The sequence below is a fragment of the Sciurus carolinensis genome, chromosome 12, assembly GCF_902686445.1.
Source record: "Sciurus carolinensis chromosome 12, mSciCar1.2, whole genome shotgun sequence".
NCBI lineage: Eukaryota > Metazoa > Chordata > Mammalia > Rodentia > Sciuridae > Sciurus > Sciurus carolinensis.
In genome coordinates, this window is record NC_062224.1 from 13834645 (window position 1) to 13856963 (window position 22319).

General features: G+C 39.9%; 1 non-coding gene across 1 annotated transcript; it reads right to left on the minus strand.

Moving 5' to 3' along the window:
* Positions 1 to 10634: 10634 nt before the first annotated feature.
* Positions 10635 to 10707, minus strand: Trnat-ugu (transfer RNA threonine (anticodon UGU)). Its single transcript has one exon. It is a non-coding gene; the product is annotated as a tRNA-Thr (tRNA).
* Between the last annotated feature and the right edge of the window lie 11612 nt (positions 10708 to 22319).

Here is a 22319-nt window from a genome sequence, read left to right on the forward strand (position 1 = left end):
AAAAAGTAAAAAGGGCTGAGGGTGTTTCTCAGTGGTAGAGCTGGTCTGGATTCAACTCCCAATACCACAGAAAAGAAGAGAATATGTGGTTATTGTAGAAAACTCAAATATATAGAGGTCCTTCGAAGAGGTCCTTTAAACTTTAAAACATATGCTCTCTCTCTCCCTCCCTCCCCACCCCCTCTCTCAATGGAGAAAACACCCACACACATGGTTTTTAAGAAAAACTGTACATATACTTCTTTGGCTCCCATAATTCCTTTTTCTAGGACAGAAGAGAAAGCAAAAGAATTAAAGGGGTGTCTGTACTGATGAGACAGGCCAGGCTGTTTCACCGTCCCCTCCGTTCCTAGGAGTCCCAGGAGAGGTTCTTAGGAACACGTGTGAGTGTAATATCTCCCACAATTATCCATGTTTGTTTTAGTAATAATAACTGTTTATATAATAAAATATCCAGGAAGATAAAACTAATCATTGCTGAATCGAGGGCAAATAATTTTGGAGCAAGAGTAGAGAAGATGAAGCAATAGGGACTTATATTGTAATGCATTAAATCTGTCATTAGCCAGAAAAAAATCTAAATGGTCATTTTGATTCATTTCTTGAGTCACAGTGATACTTGTAACACATTCAGTCAAAAACCTGTATCTGGGCCTTAGTCCTCCAGGAAAATCAAAAGTCCAGGAGCTGAGGGACTACAGAGTCTGCCCTGCCTGGGAACTTGGATCATCCAACTTTCCTCTGAGCTGCACCTGCCCCGTTATGCCTCTGTGGACTGGATGCCTTTGAACCAAAAAAAAACCCACTTCTTTCTACTCCTCAAACAAGGGTGAAAGACTTGGGCATCATCAGAAATAAAATAATACTGTGCTGACCTGCAAAAATCCCCTCCGAAGGACACTAAATACAAATTGCCCTACTCATTGCCAGTTTCAGGTTTCAATTAGCACCCAAATTTGCCCTCAGCTTAGCTGGAGCTCCCCCTGAATCCAGACTTCTCATTGTTTGACTGTGGGTTTGAACACTAGGCAGGACAGCGCAATTTATTAGCATAATCCCATTTAACATGGTGACTACACAGGTTTGCTAGTGGGAGTGAATTGGATTTGTCAAAGCTGTTGCGACGGCAGCGTGAAACACTGGGTTCCTAGCTTTTCTAGGCATTTCTAACATCAGATCTACTCTGAACATCTTGCAGATGTTCTTTGTGAGCCTGGTGAAAGAAAAGGGAGAGCGGCTATCATGTGGAGCTTGGGATTTTTTGCTTGCTTATTTTATTTCCAGGAGACGAGTTTCTGCTCAGTTCAAGAGTCTGATCTGGAAAAGTTTTCTGTTCACCACAAGTCCTCATGAAAATAATAAAATCAACCACTGTCTCTTGGGTTCTAAGAGGACAGGGTGGCATCATCGTGTCTACCTCTCTTCTCTCATGCCCAGCGCCTTGCACCTGCCTGGCATATGAGAATGAACAGTTTCCGGTGCGATGGTGGATAGTGGAGGCAGATCATAGAAGGGGAAGAGGAATGTGATCATTTCTTCCAAATAAAATATCCTTAAAGTTGCTTTGTCATGCTTGGTTTTTGCCTCATGGATCCTATTTCATTCTTTTCCCATCTCAAACTATGTCTGAGATAGCTCCTTGGAAATGATTTTGTTCACCCCATTATTATATGTATGTGGAATCTGATGTCAAAAGAGGTTAAGTTACTGACCAGGAAAACATACTAGTCAGTTTTTGTGGGATATCCAAGAAAAAATATCACAAATTCAATGTTTTCTTACCACTTAGAAATTTTGCATTATACTTATTGAAATAGCTCTTCTAGACTTATTGATGCATTTTTAAATTGATCAGTCTTTTCCATAAATTTTAATAAAATTAATTTTAATAAAATTCCATATAAAAATATAGCTGAAATAAATTTATTGTGTGATTTCTAAAACTTCTTCACCTTGAGGAGATGATGCTTTTATATTGCTTTTTTCTCTCCATCATTGATTGGAAGCTCTTTCTATGATGCTGTCATTTGTGTGATCCACAGCATCGATGATACAGCTTTTCTTTAAATAAAAATTTCTTGACTATTGCCTGGGATTTCCTTTGAAGTCACTGTTACCTTTTTGCAAGTTTTGCCATTGTTGCTTCCTTGCTTGTGATGGGCACTCCTTCTGCAGTAGAATGGTTTTCTCTGCATGCAGGAGTCTCCCTCTCTTAGATTCCAGAAGGCAGGATTGTTGCTTTGCAAGAACACCAGGTATTGCAGTCATTCCTCTACAATAAGTATTGTCAAATTCATGTCTCATTTCTCAGTTTTCATGTCTTTCTTTGTACATAGTAACATTTCATTTTAATGCTGTCTATAGTTTAATCTTAAACTATGAAGCAATCATACAGCTCTCTGCGTGACTCCAGCAATTCACAGAACGCAATCATAGTCGAGCAGACATGAAGGCCTATGCCCAAGTTTGCATGAGTACAGGATCTGAACAGATGACAACAGCTTCGGCAGAATGTCCACCTGGTCTCCAGGGAGGATCCGTGTCATTACCGTAAGATTCATCCTGGTATCTGCTGTATAAAAATGTGGAATCAGGAAACAGGCAGTTTAGGCCTGTGTCAGGGTTTCTTCTTAGAACCTTATGTTTCAGCTTATGATGGTAAGAAAGTTAAAATTCCAAAAATCCCACTTAAAATTCCAAAATGCCTAAAGCACCTTCCTCCCAAAAGGTAATCAAGGCAATTTTTTAAAAAGATATTGGAAAATCAATAAAAGGAGCATCTCTCACAGTTGGCTGCACATTAGACTCAACTGGACATTCTTTTAAATGCTAACCAAATTAAATCAGGATTTTTAGGAGTAAGGCCCAGATACTAGGCCTTTTAGAAATTTTAGAAAGCTCTCTTGGAGGTTCTAGTGTACAACCTAGGCAAGGAACCACTGTTACGTAAATGAAGAGTCTCCTAGGCTTCTCAAAGGAAAATTCCTAGTGATTCTGTGGCCAATGAAGAGCACTCCACTCCTCGGAGTGCTAATGAAGCAGCAGGTGGCCAGAGGACTTTCTTCATTGGGCAGCACTTGGCATGGAACCACTGACTCTTTTCTCCTCTCTTCCTTCCTTTTTTCTCCATCTCTTTTTAACGCTGGGCTAGCCATCTTGCTGCACAAAGTTACTTCAATAGAACTGCACACTAAGCTTTTACATCTTTCAAACTGTGTTATTCAAAACCACAAGGCCTTATCACGCATAGAAAGAAGACTTTCTAGAATTCTCTGAACTCATTCCTGACTGTCCTCTGCTTCCACAGGCCTGGCCTGCCCCGGCCCTGGCTCCCCTCTGTGGCTCTGTGTGCAGTCTTCCCCACTCGCTCATCTGACTCACAGAGGGTTGGGGAGGAGACTGAGGGGCAGCTCCTGAGATCATGCTGGATTCTGGCATCTCCTTTAGTAAAAACTACTCACCTGTGGACAACATGCAGCACAGATTAGGGGAAGGTACCAGTGTCTAGTGTCCCAGAAAACCCTTTGGCTGTTCTTTTCAATCACCTCCAGGTGCTTTATTCATATTGCATAAATACTGACTTTTGTCTACCAAGTGTTCTGGGACTCCCATCACACAAGAGAAAACCTGCTTTCTAAAGATCTGACAGGAGCCAAAGAATTGGACAGTACAATTTAAATAATGATCTACGTAAGGAAATTCAATAATTGCATCTCATAAAGGTGACCCATTTCTGTACATGAGCTGGTTGACTGGTAGTGAGTTTTCTTTTCTCTTGAAGGATTTAGGAAACGGTTCTGTTTATGCAAGCATCTTTTCCCATGACCAATACGGTAGACGTTGAAGTATCTATCACAAACAGAAAGAGGAAAAATCAATGGCCTGAAATCTCTTTTCTCTACTCCTCTCCACACTTGGACAAGTTTTCTTAACAACCCAGTGCTTTCTGTAGAGAGTACAGACCGTATGAGGGAAGCGCAGAGAGACGCATTTACAATGAGTTCTTAACAATGTAAGAACATACGTTGCTACCTTTTATGGCAGGACACTGAACACATTGTTGGAACTCTTTAGGGCTCAGTTTCCTCATTTATAGGAGGAAGTATTTATAGCATCTACCCCATAGGGGTTTTATGAAGATTAAAAGGAATGCAAAGCATGTAGCTAATTACTGGCAACACAGTTATTATTACATCAGCTATTATTTGCCAATTGGTCCTCTATCTCCATCCACATTTCTCCCAGCATGCCCTGTATAGCCAGTGTGAAACTACAAAGGGTAGTTTTTGTTTTGTTTTTTTTTTTTTCTTTTTCATAACTTGAAATTTACCTTCTCAACCTTCAGGATCCTAAACAGAGAGACAGAATTCATAGGCACAATTACCCTGTTTTTGAACCCAGGTATTTTCCTGCTTTCAAGTTATCTGAGTTGATGCCATACACCAGAGGATTTGGTAGACTTTGAGTTTTCCCTCCTGGTGGGATCATGACAGTTCTCCCCCAAACTGTTCTTCAAAATTCCCTATAGTAATTCTGCTTTACCTTCACATAGCAGTTGAGTGGCTTTCGCACATTCGGACTTCGCATATGAACTAACAGTCCAACAATGTATTGGTAATTTCATTTGTCATAAAAGAAAATTAAGAAACCAAGAGTTTAGGTGACTGACTTGACCATTGCCCTTCAGTGAGAAATACAGGGATGGACCTACTTTTATCTCTCAGGTTTTTGTTAACACACACCCCTATCATCAATGAGTTCAGAACAATCCTATTATTATAAAAGAGGTAGGCACACAGCTAAAAACAAAAACGAAAACAAAAAGCCCAAAAAAAGAAACTACCTGTTTTTTTAAAATTTTGATGTTACTGAGCATTGTTCTGAGGACACAGGCACTTTGCAATATCCTTTTGTTGCCTGGGATTGTCAAAAACATAAAATTCACGAGCATCCCAATGCCTGATTTGGGCCTTTTGTTAAAACACCTATGAGCCGTACCTATAGATATTCACCTGCCAGTGACTATCAAAATAGATTTGCATTTTTTGTTCTTCCTCCTCTTTTTCTGTTTGACATTTCTTGAAACTGACAGGGGTAGCAATGTGGAATGTGGGGATGGAGAAGAGTTGTTAATTAGAGACCTGGGCAATTCCTTCAAAGGATAATAACTGCCTTGTAACTGAGTGCTTGTATTTGAGCTTAAGTCCGCTCTGTGACCTCCTGAACAGTTAAAGGTATGCCAAGCTTTGGGGTGCAGTACCCCTTCTCTGGAGGAAATAAATGTGGTTTCCAGGGGCCCAGTGAGTCCACAGCGTGGTGACATCTGTGTTCCTATTTTAAGCTCAAGGGTATACCACCTTTTTCCATCCGAGCTGTTAGCTTTTAAAAATACTTAAAAACCAATCAGAGACTAAATTGCATCTGAAGAGCTATTTCAATTATAGAATGGAGGCAGTTCCTCAGCAACCGAAGTATTTAAGAGCTGCAAAAATTAATGTGCATTTTAATGCTGATTTTCAGAGTATAATACACTTTGTAATTCATTTAAATGTATTCTGTGTGTTTTAGTCTAGCTTAAGGCACAGCAGCAGTCCTTGAATCATCATAAAACTACATTTTTAAGGTTCTTTTTTTTTAATAGAAAAGTATTTAAAACCTAAGAAGATAAAGTGAGTGGAGACATAATTGGCCAGAATCAGAATATAGATAGGCTCTTTTCCTTAAATAACATAACTTAAAATCACTCCCATGGATGGTCCTTAGTCCTTAAAGAGACAACCTGCAGTTTGGAGTATACTAAGTAAAAACCCCATCTAAAATTGCCTTTTCCTTTGTTGCCTGGCTACAGATCCAGCCTTTGTACTTTCCATCCAAGAGCTGAACTATTTATCGAAAGTCACTGACTTGACAGATAAATCCAGTAGAATTAGTGCCTCCGTGGTTGGTGTGTTTTAAAACTGAGCTAATCAAACATAAACGTTTTGCCCCAGAGCCATGGTACATATGTCGACAGCCCAACGTAGCAGCTTTTGCTCAGCAGTTGCCAAGACCAAGATTAAATGGATGTGGGAGGAAAGGAAAAGGGTCATCAGCAGGAAAAGGAGGCACAAGGCAGACGCATGGGGCCCTGTCCACCCTCGCTGCTGCCTTCAGCGAGGAGTTCAGGGAAGAGGAGTGAGAACTGCTAAAGCTGGAAGAAGCCCGTGTGTCACCCTTTCCCATAGCAGAGGAGGGACTGACATCCAAGTGAACCTCCTGCAGGCTCCCTGGAGCCCTGCTTCCAGCTTCCTAAGCAGCCCCCAGAATGTCTGGACAGCCATTCCGTTTCTCTGCTTTGTTGTGTAGCCATCTGAAGAAGAGGAGAGGAGCAAAGAGAGAGGAACATGTGCCTCTGTAGGACTTCAAGAACTGGATGGGGTTCTTCTCCACTTTGGTCAGTCCTAGATTCCATACGATTTGTGCTCAGTTTGCTCGTGTTGCATTTTCATTAATGAGTGGTGCAGAACAGTGCACGGGGCACACCCTCAGGCTACCATTACAGCCTCTTTCCTGAAGCTAATTCTTTTCTCTCTCAGCAGTCAACATGGCTATAACTGAACCTTCCACAGACTACCAGGGACCTGCCCAATTCTGGAACTTTCCGAATGGTCAGAAGCGTTACCCTGAGTACGTAACAGGAAGTTATTGGGCACCTACTAAGAATGCATTTTATTAGGGATTCTAGGAATATGAAAGATGAGGGAGCCACAGTCTCTTTTATCAGAGGTTACCAAATCCAATGTGTTGGAAATATTTGGAGACTCTGTATTGCTTACCCAAATAAAAAGTTTCCCTAGTTCTTAGATGAGTGTTGCTGGGGTTTGGTTGAATTCAAAAGTCAGTTGAAGAAGAAACATGCTATGAACATCCAACTGGGTTTACCTACACAACTCTCCAAACTAGGAAACGAATACCTCAGGAATCTAAAGAAGATTCTAGTTCAGACTGGGGCAGAGTCAGGTCTTACTGAGCACTGGTTACCTTCCATTACTCTGTGACTGCCCTGGTATGAATGTGTTAGAAGCTTAATCCCCAGATGCAGCAGTGTTGAGAAACAGGACCTTTGCGAGGTGATCAAGTTATGAAGACTATGCCATTATCAGGGGCACGAATTCCTGAGAAAAGAATGAGTTCAGGTCCTCCCCACCCCCCACTCTGCCACTGCTAAGTTCTCTCTTGCCCTTCCACTTTCAATCATTGGATGATAATGCAAAATGGCCCACAACAGATATGGACCCCTGCACCTTGGACTTCTCAGCCACAAGAACCATGATCCAAATAAGTAAATTTCTGTTCTAAGTTATGATATTCTCTTACAGCAACACAAAGCACTCTGGGTAAATTTCATGCTGAACACCTGAATAATATTTTAGCCCTGTGTATTCTACTCCCAAAGGGCCCGGTTCCCCAAGCTAACCCTGACTGAGTCCCAGGCTTATCCTACCCAGTGGGCCTCCATTTCTGGGTTGGGGAGACTGGTCTTCCACAAGGAAGTCATTGACTCTGCCTCTGAGCTGTAGACAGTGGTGGCTTTCATTTGCATCCCCACTTCTTTTCCTAACAGAACTAGGAAACAGAAAGAGCTATTTATAAGCATTCTGGTGGCAATTTCAACAGCGAGGAGGTGAGGCTGGTTTCTGATTTACGCCTTTCTAACCAGCTGTCCCTTGTCATTTTACACATGCTGGCTTGACATTTCCCTCCAGCCAATTTAATCGGGAAAAGTTTTGTTTCTTTCACACTTGAATGAAAAGTAAGTCTCCAATTCCAGTTGTCCCTCACCCCTCTTTCAACTGCAGTTTCCCGGGTTTTATCTAATTTGTACTCATGTGTCTCAAGCTGTCAGGAGAGCACACACACTCTTCATTATGGCTTCCTAGGTAGAGCTTCTTTTGAAAATTAATTTGGGAGAACTTAATTAAGAACTTGGGGAATAACTGAGATCCGAATTTTTTGACAAAATGAAATGTTCCTTTTATTTCCTTTTGCACATATCTTTAAAAAAAAACGGGAAAGATATCTCAAAGATCTCAAAGGTAGGAACTAGCTGCTAGTTGAAAACTAAGCAGACTTTGAAAAAATGGGTAGAGAAAGAATAACACTCCATAATTGAAGGGTCTTAAGTCAATTAGATGGCATGGAGTACCCAACAACATGAAACAAAGTTGCTGTTAAGAGAAAAGATGAACGGTGGAGAGGATGATTGACAGGTGCATGGATGATGGATGGACCCACTCTGAGTCCTTAAGAAACTGGAGCTGTAAAGTATTTAACAAATCTGTTAAGATACTGGGGAGATGTAAGGCAGACAGAGCTCTGACTTTCCAGGAGGAATTGTAATAAACAACCCACCTCCTCTTGCTGTGCATCTCTGTAACTTCACGGGAGCCCTAAGTCTTTCTGTTTAGATTGCTCTGTTGGTGACATGAGGGGAACTTCCAGAAACTAAAATCACACCTCATGAAATGGGTATTCTAACTATGGAATTGAGTTATCTGGAATAACCCTGCCATAATGCCCAAAAAAGAAATATTTTAATTTTAGATCTGAAGGCATATGAGGTAGAAGAACAAGGTAAAAACAGAATATTCAGAATAAAATTCTACCCACATTCCTGTCATGTAAGTGTGTACAGAAAATACTCATTGGATAAATAAGCAGAATAATGCATGAATCATAAGCACAGAGATGAGGACCACAGTGAAAACTTTCCTGAGGATGAAAGTATTTAAGTAGAATTTCATAGCATTTCATAGAGGGCAAGAGCAAAATTTCTTTATTGTAGTATGGCCAGAAACCCTGATGACTCTCAAGTCTTCTTTGTATTCTTAGTCACCAAAAAGAGTGAGATGAAAATTAAGACAATAGTTGCTACATAACATGTGAAAAGCCCAGATGATTGACAGATGATTGACAGAAATGATCATTAAGCCTTACTTACAGCACCTTCCAAACACTGGGTAAATTTATCATCTCTTTTTTTGTTACAAAATATTTCAAGAACACAGAAAAGTAAGGAGATTAAATCTTATCAAATCTAACATTTTCCTACATTTACTTTAGATCTTTCTTGTCTGTTGTAAGAAATAAAGCAAAAGGCAAAGATATTTTTTCTTTTCCTAATCCTTGTACCTCTCTCTTTCAGGAAGTGCACAATTCCCTGAAATTAGTGTTTATCAGGACTACTTTGATTTAACTTTTAAAATTCACTTACAGTGTACATAACCACAAAGAATGTATTGTTTTGCATCTTGTTTAGTTTTTAATACATAGTACGACACCATATATGTATCTTTCTGCATCCTGATTTTCATTCTTTAGATTTATCCATCTTACTGCATGTTAGTCTAGGTAAGTAGTTTAACCAACATCGGGCATTTATGTTACTTTGTGGATGCATCACAATCTACATCCCTATTTTTCTGATGCTGTATATTTCAATTATTTTATTATTTCTCTTGCAAACAAGGCTTCCCTGAACATTTTTCTTCATGTTTCCTGAGCATGTAACCAAGAGCAACCCCAGAGGTGTGGTACTCCACCCTAGCTGCTCATTAAAATGCATTTTAAGTAACTTAAGAAAAATACTGTTGAAAGGTCCTACACCAAATTTTCTGATTTTGTTGCTCTTGGATTTATAGTCTAGTGATAGACAACAGAATGCAAAGCTACAGATTTGGAAATATTTGGTAAAGATACAAGACACAAGAAAAATAAAACGGTGTGGCATTGAAGAGGCTGAAACATCAGAGAAGGACAGATGACATTGAGGTTGAGCTTGACTGATCACCAGCCAGGAGAAGATCTCAGGGAAACAGGACGTAACTGTAGGAATGGTTAGAGGTTTATCAGTTTGAGGAACCAAAAGAAAGGATGTCTTCCAGCCTGCCCCAAACTTTTGTGGGGCTTGGGTACAGAACCAAATCACTCACCAAACATTTAAAAATTGTGGGTCAATAAACTATCAAAGAACATAAACTCTATATTCCTATTTTAACAAATATGCCAGCATAATGGCAAAGTTTTAAAATATAGGAAAAGATATGTTTTCTATCTCACAGAAAGTCATCAAATACCCATGATAACTGAATTAATTATTATTGCATGTATGGTTGTGCTATGGCTAGGTTAGTAATGCTTTAGATGAGTAAGAAAAGATATAAATGATTAATAAATTATTTTATATTTAACCTATTAAATTGGCATTGATGGCTTTATTTCAATAAATCACTAATTATGTTGAATAATTGATATTCACACAGTTTATTTCATTGACAACAATAATCCAAAGAATTAAAAATTAAGTGGCATCATATAAGTGTACACAATGTAAATACATTTTCATTAAAAAATATAAAAAGTAAAAAGCCTTTTAAATTAGCATTTATTTAATATATTTTCCAAAATTACAGTTGATATCAAACTATTCAAAAAAATTTAAGATGAAATAACTCTCAATACATCTTATTAAAAATTGTATAAATACAGCACTATTCACAAGTAAGCACTGGACATACACTAAGTTGCTAATGTAAGAATTGGTGTCACTTTTCACATTCAGCTGGTCCCACATAATTTTATTTATTTATTTATTTTGGGGGGTCTGGGGATCGAACCCAGGGCCTTGTGCTTACAAGGCAAGCACTCTACCGACTAAGCTATCTCCCCAGCCCCCCTATGTAATTTTAAAACACAGGTTTTCATATTATTCAGGTATGGTGAAGGTAACAGATGAGGAGACAATGGCAACTGAACAGATAGTTTATTGTTCATAGACCCCAAGAGGAGGGGCCCTGCCAGGCCATGGGGAGAAACAGCAGGCTCAGTCAGTAGGCTGAGAGAGCCAGGGAAAACTTGGACAAGAGCTTTCACTGTGGTTTCTGTGGGAAGGAACGGGCAAGGCAGGGTAAGCAGGTTTATGATCAGCTGGTTTGAGTAATTTCAGAAGGTTCTAGGGCTTAGGGGTCCTCTGTCCCCAGTTGCCTGATACCTGGATCTCGGGTGATCAGATCAGGGGACAGGTGGCCCAGAGAGTGAGCCCCTGAAGGAGGAGCTTGGTTGGTTTGCATAGGAAAGGTGTGCTGTCCAGGGAGTTAACTTGCTACCTCCATAAATTGCTTAACTCTAGAAGCCACTTATGCAATTTTAAGCAAAGCCTCCAGATGTCAACACATCAAAATATAGACAACGAAAGGCATGAGTCGTACATGACGCACAAATTCTAGAAGCATTGTTTATATTGCAAAATGTTCCTCAGGTGACCTGTGCAACTAGTGCCAATATCACAACGTTGACTAGGGCCTCACACTTGTATTTCATGGCCACAGCTGGCTGGAACCGAGCTGCTGCTGCGGCTTCAGAGGGAGGCTGATTGCTCCAGTTGTCCAGACTGGGTCACTCCCTCTGTCCCTGGGAGGTCTTGGAGTTTTGCCTTTTATCATGTGCTCTTTTCCTTGCCATAAAGAGGAAAATGAAGGATACCTTTACTTGTGTTCCCTAGATATGTTGATAAAAGAAATTTGATCAAGAGGCCAAAGATTTTAAGAAAAATGGTAAGGAATATGCCTCTTTGGTAATGCAAAACAGTAACCCACAGCAACCCTATAGTTTTAGCATTAAAAAAAAGGTATTTAATATGAAAAAAGATTGTTGAAAAAATATGATTTATAAAGTTAATATGAAACGATTTACAGTATCTGAAGTATGATGAAAACCTAATGAAATGAAAAATAAAATTTCCACCTGTTTTGTTACTGGAGTCCTAGGCCAGAGGCCTAACTCTGGACATCCCAACAAGTTGGGTCTGCTTGCTCACCACAAAAGCCAAATGGAAAAAAATTAATGGTGAATTTAATAAATATACCTAATTGGGAAGGCAAGTGAGAACAAGTGTCTCGTCTTGTCTTTGGGGTATTGAAACAAATTTTAGGCTTAAATAGGGAAAAGAATTGGGGAAAGAATAAGAGGTATACATAATGAAACGTCTTGGTCAAACTGTCAGTTCAGTTCTGGGGGTAATCTCCATTTGCTGTCACCATATTTTTGTCATCACCTGATCCAGGAAGGGGGCAATTTGGTTCCCATGAGATGACTGCACCTGCTTAATGGGGACAGTCTCACCACAGGGGATCTGCCTACACAAGGCTGTGCTGGTCCTAGAAAGACAGGACAATCTAGCTACCACTCCAGGGGTCTGGAATAAGAAGTCGTAAAAGCTGGTAGTTGAATGTCCCTGCATATCTCCAAAATACCTTAGTTACTCTCTCTCTCTTTGTTTTGTTTTGTTTTGTTTTGTTTTGTCCTTAGTTACTCTTATCTTGGTGTCCTTAGTCTTGAAAGGGAAAAAGATAGGTTAGGTAAATTTAGGGGCGATAAGCCTTGTATTACTGTGCCAGAGTGCAGAACTGAGTGACCCAAAGTGTAAACTAACAAAGGAGACACTTGCAAAATAAAGGCAGAGATGCCAAGGTTCACTCTGCTTTAGTTACCCTTTGGGCATCTGCAGGCCCAAATGAAGTCAGTGCTTTTAGCAAAAGCAGCTTCCAATTCCTATCATAGTCTGTACATAATGTGATTTTTTTTTTAAAAAGAAATTGCTGCTAGGGACACAGTCCTATGTTAAGTGAAAAAAATTTGCCCTGACTTCAACACCTTCTCAGATAGTGGTTTATAACAGAGAATGTATGGATAGCAACGGTGTATGGGAAGAACAAAGTGTTTACGAATGTCAGTCTAACTGGAGATAATTGTGTTCAGAATTCTGACAACAAAGCTGAGAATTTCCAGGACAGTAGCTGGAAAAAATAATTATTTATGAAATTTTCTATTGTAGTTGAGGTGAGCTTGGATAACAGCTCCCCGTTAATTGCTTTTCTTCATTCTTTCAGTTGAATTTTGATATGACCAAAGTTTGATGTAAACTTTGAACTTGATGCTGCTGATAACTGCACATATCAGGACATGACATACTGTGCTATTATAAGATAGGTCTTGACGAGTTTCACATGAACTGATCCCTATTAGGAAACTGGACCATAGACAGACTTCTGGATGGTCAAGGTGAACACCAAACTTGCTGTAGTGTTAAAATGCCTATTGCTAATGGTTCACAAGGGTGTTGCAATGAACTACTTAAATATTTACTCAGAAATACCTTGTATTAAAACTTTAAAAAATGCAATACCTCAACATCCTCTGCCTCTAGGTTTAAAACAATAAACAACTTGTGTTTATTGAATTCATAATATGGCATGGTGCCATGACACAGAGGTCAAGGGGTTTGGTGGCGCCATAATGACAAAGATTTTTATTAATTTGGGGTGGGGGGGAGACATGCTAATACAATCCAGAGGAAAATCTCACCACATTTCATTAGCAGAGAGTAAATTCAGACTTAGCCCTTTGGACTGATATTAACCCATTCCAAGAACTTTGAACTAGCTATAAAGTTGTTTATGTGTGATTTTCAAAAGGACTAATCTAGCCCAGTTTCTCTGTCAGAAATCCATTTGCTGAAATGCAAGTGAAACATTTCCAAAATTGTTGATTTGAAGACTGAATGGTTAAAAAAAAAAAACCCACAAAAACAGATCCAATAGCTCACATTTTAAACCTTACGGAATGTGCTTGTAGTACTCAATTTATGCAATTCGCACTCTGATTTAACATCCATAATTTGAATAAAAGAAACAAATGGAGGTTATTGTTGCCTACTATAATGACAGGTAAGTGTAAAGATAACAGAAAAGCAGAATTTTACAAATATCCCAAGAGTAGTTAAACTATGAAAACTACTATGTAAGAATATATGCACATTTAGAATACCTGTATTTGTGAACAGCTGGTTTTCATTATGAAACTGCATAAAACCAAATGTCACTGCCAATTAAAGGTTTAAGGCTAAATTCTGATTTGTGCATTGCAACATGGATTGCCAGACTGCCATCGTCATCTCAGCACAAAAGAAAAGAAAAAGAAAAGAAAAGAAGAAAGAACCACCATATTTCTGTATCCTAATGAAAAGCATAATGGATTACATACTAAAAATATTTATGTAAAATATAGTTACATAAAATATATATGTAAGAATACGTAAAATATAAATCAAAAGTATCATATATTACATATTTAAATGCATTAAAAGATGCTTTAAGCTAATTAGTTTATTTTAATTTTCAATTCCAAATTGATAATATTATTTCTCTTATTATAGATATAACCATTATGACCTTACAACACATCTGTAAAGATAGAGAAAGATTTAGTACATTTGTGGCAGTTGGTTTTTCTTAAGTTCGATCCATTTCCCTTGATCATTTCTACGTCCCTGGCCTTGTGGACACATCAGCATGTGATCCCTGATCTAGATTAAGAGTTCCTCACAGGCAGAGACCCCCAAGGCATATTGTGCAAACAGCTTCCCCCATTTGTCCTTCAGAGACACATTAATGATGTCACAAATGCTTGTCTACTACCTACTATCTACCTGGCACTGTAGCTAGAGCTACTGTTAAAAAAATAGATAGGACAGTTTCAGTGTGGGGACACTCAGATTCCAGTTGGAAACAGAGCAAGTATTCAGTAAATCCTTCCACTGAATTGACAGGCTGTCTTACTCCTACAATGGCCCCCAAAACAACAACAGCAAAATCTGAGTTACAAACTCTAGCAAACTCAAAGAAGTTCATTATAATGTAGAAGGTAATAGAACAGCTTATAAAATTCACCCCCAGAGAAAAATTATTCCTCCCTGCAGGGTTTGATTCGTTAAAGCATCTGGCACAATAAGAAGCATCAAGTTTTGTATCCAGAGTGATGAAACTTTCCATCCCTGGAACTAATTAATAAATTAGCATATAAGGCTCATTCACCTGAGCCAGGTCTGAGCCCTTTCCTAAGCCTGCAGCAGTGAAGCAAGTTTCCCCAGGGGACACAATTGAAACACACATCTAAACAGGCATGACTTCCTCTTTCCTGGCATCTAAATCTATTTCTGTATCTGTTATCACATTTGGAATCCAAAGTTGGCTTGCACTTCCAAGCCGGTGGCTTCAGCTCAACGGGGTGCATACAGTGAATGTGCTTACTCTTCTCCCCATATATAAACTTTAAAAAAAATATTCATTGTCTTTTAAGGCACAACTGGCCCAATGACACAGGAAATCTAATGACGCCTCTCTACTGAGCTATGGAATTACACTAGCTTTAAAGGCATAGAAGAAAACTAAAGATGAGCCAGGGTAAGTTCTGACATTGAAATGCCAAATATGGAAATTATATGTTTGTGATCTTACATTCCTATGTTAAGAAATATTTCATTTTTCAAGAACAAGGCCCTGGGTTCGATCCCCAGCACCGCAAAAAAAAAAAAAAAAAAAAAAGAAACATTTCATTTTTTATCATTGATTAGCCCAAAAGGATAGAGTTGGTTTTTGATCTCCTATAACTTTATTTGCTAACATTGTTTTTTCACCATGCTGATCCATGGAACTCTGCTGAATCATAAAGTTATTCAATGTTACCTTATCAAGTGCCCAATCTATGCAAGGCCCAGAAGGTAGGCTGCTCTGGAGCAGTAGAACAGCTAAAAAGGTTTTACAACAAGGACAGAATGAAGTCAGGTACACACTGTAATGCTAGCGACTTGGAAGGCTGAGGCAGGAGGATCACAAGTTCAAGGCCAGCCTCAGCAATTTAGCAAGTCCCTGTCTTAAAGAAAAGAAAAGAAAAGAAAAGAAAAGAAAGAAAGAAAGAAAGAAAGAAAGAAAGAAAGAACAATGAATACAATCTGTCAAGTAAAAAAGACAAGGTCTGAACACAAACCATTTGATAAGCAAGTTCAAAGACACAAATGTCTGAAATACCATAGTGGACAAAATGAAAATGTAAATTGTCCGGGAAGGTGAGGGACAGACATTCCAGGGCTGCCTGGGAGCTGGGGTTGATCCGTCCAGACTGGAATCCAATACTGCAGGTTCGAGGGCTGTCTACCCACAACATCCTGGCAAGCTTCAAGGGAACACTGGCTTCAGAGCCAGCAACAGGGATTTTTTTCCCTGATCAACACAACAGACAATTCAGATTCAGAAGGTAGGGCATTGGGACCTAGAAATACTCCTTCCTTCCTTCCTTCCTTCCTTTCTTTCTCTCTTTCTCTCTCTCTCTCTTCCTTCCTTCCTTCCTTCCTTCCTTTCTTTCTCTCTTTCTCTCTCTCTTTCTTCCTTCCTTCCTTCCTTCCTTTCTTTCTCTCTCTCTCTCTCTCTTCCTTCCTTCCTTCCTTCCTTTCTTTCTCTCTTTCTCTCTCTCTTTCTTCCTTCCTTCCTTCCTTCCTTTCTTTCTCTCTTTCTCTCTCTCTTCCTTCCTTCCTTCCTTCCTTTCTTTCTCTCTTTCTCTCTCTTTCTTTCTTCCTTCCTTCCTTCCTTCTTTTTTTTTTTTTTTTAATATTTTACAGGTTCCTGTTCAAGATGGCAGATAGAACACAAATGCTCACCTTCCCCAAACCCCATTGAAATGACAGTAAAGAAGGACCAGAGAGGAAAGCAGAACACTGTAAGGGGCGGGGTGGGGAGGCGAGTTCATAATCTATTACTTAAGGAAAATACTACAGCAGTTGTAAAAGCCACAGTTTCTGGCAGAGCAGCAGAAAGTCTCCAAATTGCCATAAGAAGGAGTGGGTAACAAATACGACAAAAATAAGGTGACCAGAGGACTTTCTAGGGAACGACTGAACACTTCGCTTCCAGCTATATTCCAGTTTCTTTCTCTGTCTTGTCTCTCTCTCTCTCTCTCTTGCTTTCTCTCTCTCTCTCTCTCTCTCTCTCTCTCTCTCTCTCTCTCTCTCTCTCTCTCTTTCTCTCTCTCTCTCTCTAATGGAATTTACTTTTTGGGGCAGAAGGTGTGGAAAGCTCCCGTGGGCCCTCCTTCCACACACTCACCACCAACATCCTGCAGCAGAGTGGTGCATTAGTTTCAAAGCTGACCCTACTTTGTCACCTCCTGTGCACCCAAAGTCCATGGCTCACATCGTGGTTTGTTCTTAGTGTTGAACATCGTGTGGGTTTGGACAAATGCTCAAGGACAGGCACACCACTGTAGTGTCATACTGAGTATTTTCACTGCCCTGAAAATCTCCTGTGCTCCTCCTATTCATCCCTCTCTCCCTCCTGCCAGTCCCTGGTGCAACCTAGATTTTAACATGAAGCACATAGATGCGCTTTGAAAGAAAGTTATTAGAGAAATCCAAGAGATACTATTTCTAGCCTGATTAACTTTTCCCCAGCTGGGAGAATGAGACCAGCACAGGAAGAGAAAGACTCCCCACATTTTCCTGGGAAGCTGGGAGTGAGAATATCTCCATCCTCCTGCAAATACCCCTGATGCTCAGACCTCAGTAGGGACCCAGAGGAAATATGGGAGGAAATGAGAAGAGAATTGCGGTTCATTTTACACCTGTTACTTCACAGCCACAGGGCAACTAATAATGTGGCCTTTATAGTCATTTATGCTAACTTATTAGGGTGGCATGAGAATTTTAATGTAGAACTTTAAAGCAACCTAGCCAGGTCTAAGATCCACGCTGCTTTCCTGCTACAGCAATAGTGGCATCAAGACTCCAACCTGCGCTTTAAATCATCTCTCTCAAAAAAGGTGGTATTCTCTAATAGGTAAAGTAGGAAAAAAAGTCAAATTTAAACCATCAGGAGCAGATTGGGTTTTTGCTGGAGAACTTAGCACTAGACCTGGTTCCAAAGTAGAGGGTAGTAGGAATCCAAAGTTCAGTGTTCTGTGGGGATCAAATCCATCATGTGGAGCAGAGCATCAAAAGAATCCAGATGAGACAAGTTTGGGAAAGGAATGTGAATTGTCCTCAACCCCTCCTGGAGAGGGTACCGGTAAGGACCAGCAATGTTTTCAGGATTCCATTCAAATGGACAGAAACTATGCCCACCTCAACAGGAAGACCTGGACAATGCAGAATACCAGCCATCTGAGCCCAGAAGATACAGCATGCATGCTGTATCTTTCACCAGAAAGCAAACCACAGGTACAACCAGCTGCATGTGGCTGCTCAGCATTTCCACCAGCCTAAGGACCACAGTCCTATCCTGCTGGATTGTGGGTTTGAATCTGGGAAACGACTCCTGCTTTGGACAGAATGAGTTAGGAAAATAAAAATGCCCTCACTGAATCTGCAGAAAGTCCTCTGTGGTATTAGGTAAAAAAAGGGGAGCACTCTCTTTTTGTAGTATTGAGAAATTAACTAGCTTTCTTGTGGAGAGGTCCCTAATTTAATATTTTATTGAAAAGTAAAAGGAGTTTCAGCGCTTGTATTTAATGGTCCTCACTCTAAAATGAGGTTCTGTGGCTTATTTTCACACTGTGGGTCACTGTGACCTTTCTGTCCTTTCTCTTCCATATTCACACTCCATCAGTCATTGCCCAACCTTTATCAATGTCGCATACATTTGGTGGAAATGAGGGCAGCTTATTGAGTGCGTTGGGGGAGGCGGGAAGGGATGTTGGAAACACCCCTTTGTATGTGTCTCTAGTGAGTTCCATTCTGGTAGGTTCTGACCTCTTTTCTAGCTTTTTGAATAGAATCAGTCTCCTGCTCACAAACTTGGCTTTGTTTGTCAAATGAATAAATACTTTTCATCCTGCAGTCTAGGTAGGAAACCAAAACAGCCGCAGACCCAAGACAGACTGGCACAGTACAACATTTGCACAATCTCCACCCACTCACCCCTACAGTGTACTCCCCCGTCCACAATGAACCATTGAAATGCCTCTTGGATTACCAGCTCCAAGCAGTCTTGAGCCATCCAATAAAGAGAACCGGTTGTTTTAAAGATCCCTTTCTCCATTTTAATCTGAAGTGGCATTCACCACGTAGAGACCTTTTTTTGTTTTCGCATTTTTAAATATTCATTTTCCCTCTCTGGTGTGACTCCCCCAGAGCACTGTGCAAATCCTGCCTTCATACAGCCTTTGCTTTCAAAGCACCAGGCACAAAGCTATTAGCTTAAATGTCTGTTTGTAAAAGTCAGACCTAAAATTTAAAATACAATGGAATCTCTCCACATGGTGAGATCACAGTCGTAAAGTGGCCCTTTTATGAATACCAGGGAAATAATAGAATCTTCACTTCTTTTCTGAGGTTGCAGCAGCAGCAGCTGCTGCTGCCTTGGTTACAGCCATGTGAGATCTCAACAAAGCTCTTAATTTGAATGACCTGTTTACGTTCTGCTCTGAGAAGACAATCCTAGGTATGGTGTGTGCTCACCACAGGAGAGCGGGACCCCAGGAATCACTTTCTTTGCACAAAATGTGTTTTATGTGACAGGCGAGAGGAGAGGGCGTACGTGTGTTGGTGTGAAGTAAATTGGATGCAGGAAACACACTCCCACCTCTTCCAACAGAAACTGACTAGCCATTTTGGTAGATGGGTCCCTCGATGTCATTTCTCATGGTCTGTTTTGCATTTTAGTTACAGTTATGACTGCCTTTCATATTGAACATATTTTTTAAAAACTTGTGAAGTAAAGTTGGAAAGGAGCACAATTCCTAAAAAAGAAAAAAAAAGTACTATAAAAATTTCTTATTTGTACCCTGCCACCTGGATATACCTATCATCAATATTTCTCCTGAAAGCTACCATTTTTTCCTTTTACTTTACCAACACATCGTTAATTTTAGTAAGAATCTGTGTCTTATACTTAGCCACTCACAGCCGACTTCATGGTGGGTCATGAAGGAATCATAAGGAAAAAGAAATACCTGAGGGTATGAGACCAAAATTCTTATCAGAAGTTAGCTCTTCTAGTTTGGAGGCTTTAATTTATTTTTGTAAAATACTTTCCCCAAAACCTGCAAAGTATTTTAACTTGTGACACAAACATAGGCAAAGTTCATGAAGTTACCAAAGCTAAATTTCTGGTTCCCAACAGTACAGAAGGTCCACATAGACTATACAGAATGAGAGATGAACATAGAATAGTCAAGAATTATATACATGCCCCACCCAAAGGAAGGACTGTTCCAGAGAAGGAGAAACAGCCAACAGGTCATCAGTTAATTAGAGTCCTTCTTGATTACCAAAGCAAACCAAGCATGTGTTACCAGAATAAAGGTATTTGATTTCCTGGTAGAATTTTTACACAAGTAGAGTCAACGGCATCTGTATTTGAAATTCAACAGAATATTTCACAAAAATCCTTCATGAAATCCCTCTGGGCAAGAGACAAGAATATAATAACGTACTCCATGGAATCATAACTGACCAAGCAATTTTCTGAAATGTGTTACCTAACAGGACATTTCTTTTATCCCCTGTAAAAGAGAGATGTGGCCTGCACTTCAGCTCAACCCTTAACCTCATTCTACTCAGGACTTACCCAAAATGTTGGGTAAGGATATTCGAAACACATGATAACCAGATTTGTGATCAGACAACAAGCTAGAAGAGCAAATTCATATATTTAGTGGAACAATGAAAGTTTGAAGGCAAATGACCCACTGTGGGCACTCAACGTATTGTTATATTTAGTAAATGACTTGAGACAGGCTGAAACTGTGCAATGAGATGAAGTTTAGTAGAGATAAACTAAATGCCAAGTATGTGATGGGAAAGAGTCATTTTATCAAATTAAAATGATCTGGTTGTTTTAAACATAAATTCAACATAAGTCAAAAGCTAATTAAGATTTTCCAGAGGGTAATCAACCTATTCTTAGACTGCAGACAAAGAATGGTGTGTCCAGAAACTGGAAGCAATGGACAGACTCCATTTTGCTTTGATAACATGCTTTAGATGATATTAAATTAAGTTCCAAGCATCATATTTTAATAGGAGCTTTTAAGAATAAACCCTCTTAACCCCAGTTGCATTCAAAGAAAGATAATGAGGAAGGATGAGTGTCAGAAAACCACAATAAGTTGGGGCTGACTAAAGGGAACAGAATATTTTTTATGAAAATACAATCATACAGGGAAGAAATGATAACTATCACTAAGTAGTGTAATAACTGTGTGTGGAAGAATATGCAGATATGTTTTATGTAAGTGCAGGGAACAGAATTTGGACAAGACGTAGAAGCCATAGTTATGTAGCTTTCAGTTACTCTGTAGACAAAATGATACAGCAGAAAAAAAACAGGCTATATAAAATCAGAGGAAAACTATCACAACACCATCTCAGCCACTACTAACTGTGGTCCTTTATTAAGTGACTTGTCTTATTTGATCTTGAACTCTCATATTTGCAAAATGGCAGTGCTGAGGATTCCCACCTCATGGGGTTCTGATGATTAAATAAGAGAATGCATGTTTTGTCAGTTCATAAAATTGCAAATTCAAAAAATGTGAAGCAACTGCTGTTCTCACTTCTACAAATTAAGGATTAATGTCCAGAAATTGAATGAGCTTTCTTGGGAAAAGGCTTTTCATCATGAAATCCCACTGACATGGCTTCCGGTGCTCAATTAGTATGCGTTCAATAAGTCAATGAATGAGTTTTTTTGCCTTATATGGGTGAATTTTCCCAATAACAACCAGGAGACCAAGCATATCTAGGTGAATGAGATGTCGCTGCCCAAGGATAATCAAGTTCTCTGTGTTCCTCTGTGATAGGCTTTGCATGGCTTTTGCATCTATAGCCAGCCCTCAATTGTGACAAGTGAATCGCTTCCTCAGTTAGTGAAAATGTGCTGTGCACCCTTCTTCAAGGAAGGACTTGCTGTGGGCTGTGGTCAGCAAGCAGCCTTGAGATATCTGCTCCTTCAGGGTTGGCTCAGCTATAGAGAGTGCTCAGACCCCAGAGCATTGTCTTCCAGGGGAGGCCTTGTCCCATAACTGAGCAAGGGTGCTGGGTGCCAAGGACTGGCCATTTCTGCCCAAAGGAGGCCACTCAACAGGACCACTAACTGCAGAGCTCCCTCTACTATGTTGGGTCCCATTATGCTTTTCCTCTCCCGATCCTGCTCCCTCCCTCGTGTTAGATTATCCCTAACTAGAACCTAGCACCCTACCCTGGTCTTAACATCAGCTTCCTAAAAGCAGCATCAATTATTTCAACACTTGTCAGGGCTGAGGGAAGAATAAGTGGAATCTCCTTAGGATCTGCCAAGTCTAGTTGGGGAGGGTGAAGGCAGAGAAGTGGCAGTAGTGCTTTCTCTCTCCCACGGTGGCTCTCCACCGCTTTGTATTGTGGACATGTTTTTGCATACTGGAGTACTGAGCAGCAGGCTTGGAAGGTCTAAATCATATTCTTCCTCAGCACTGTT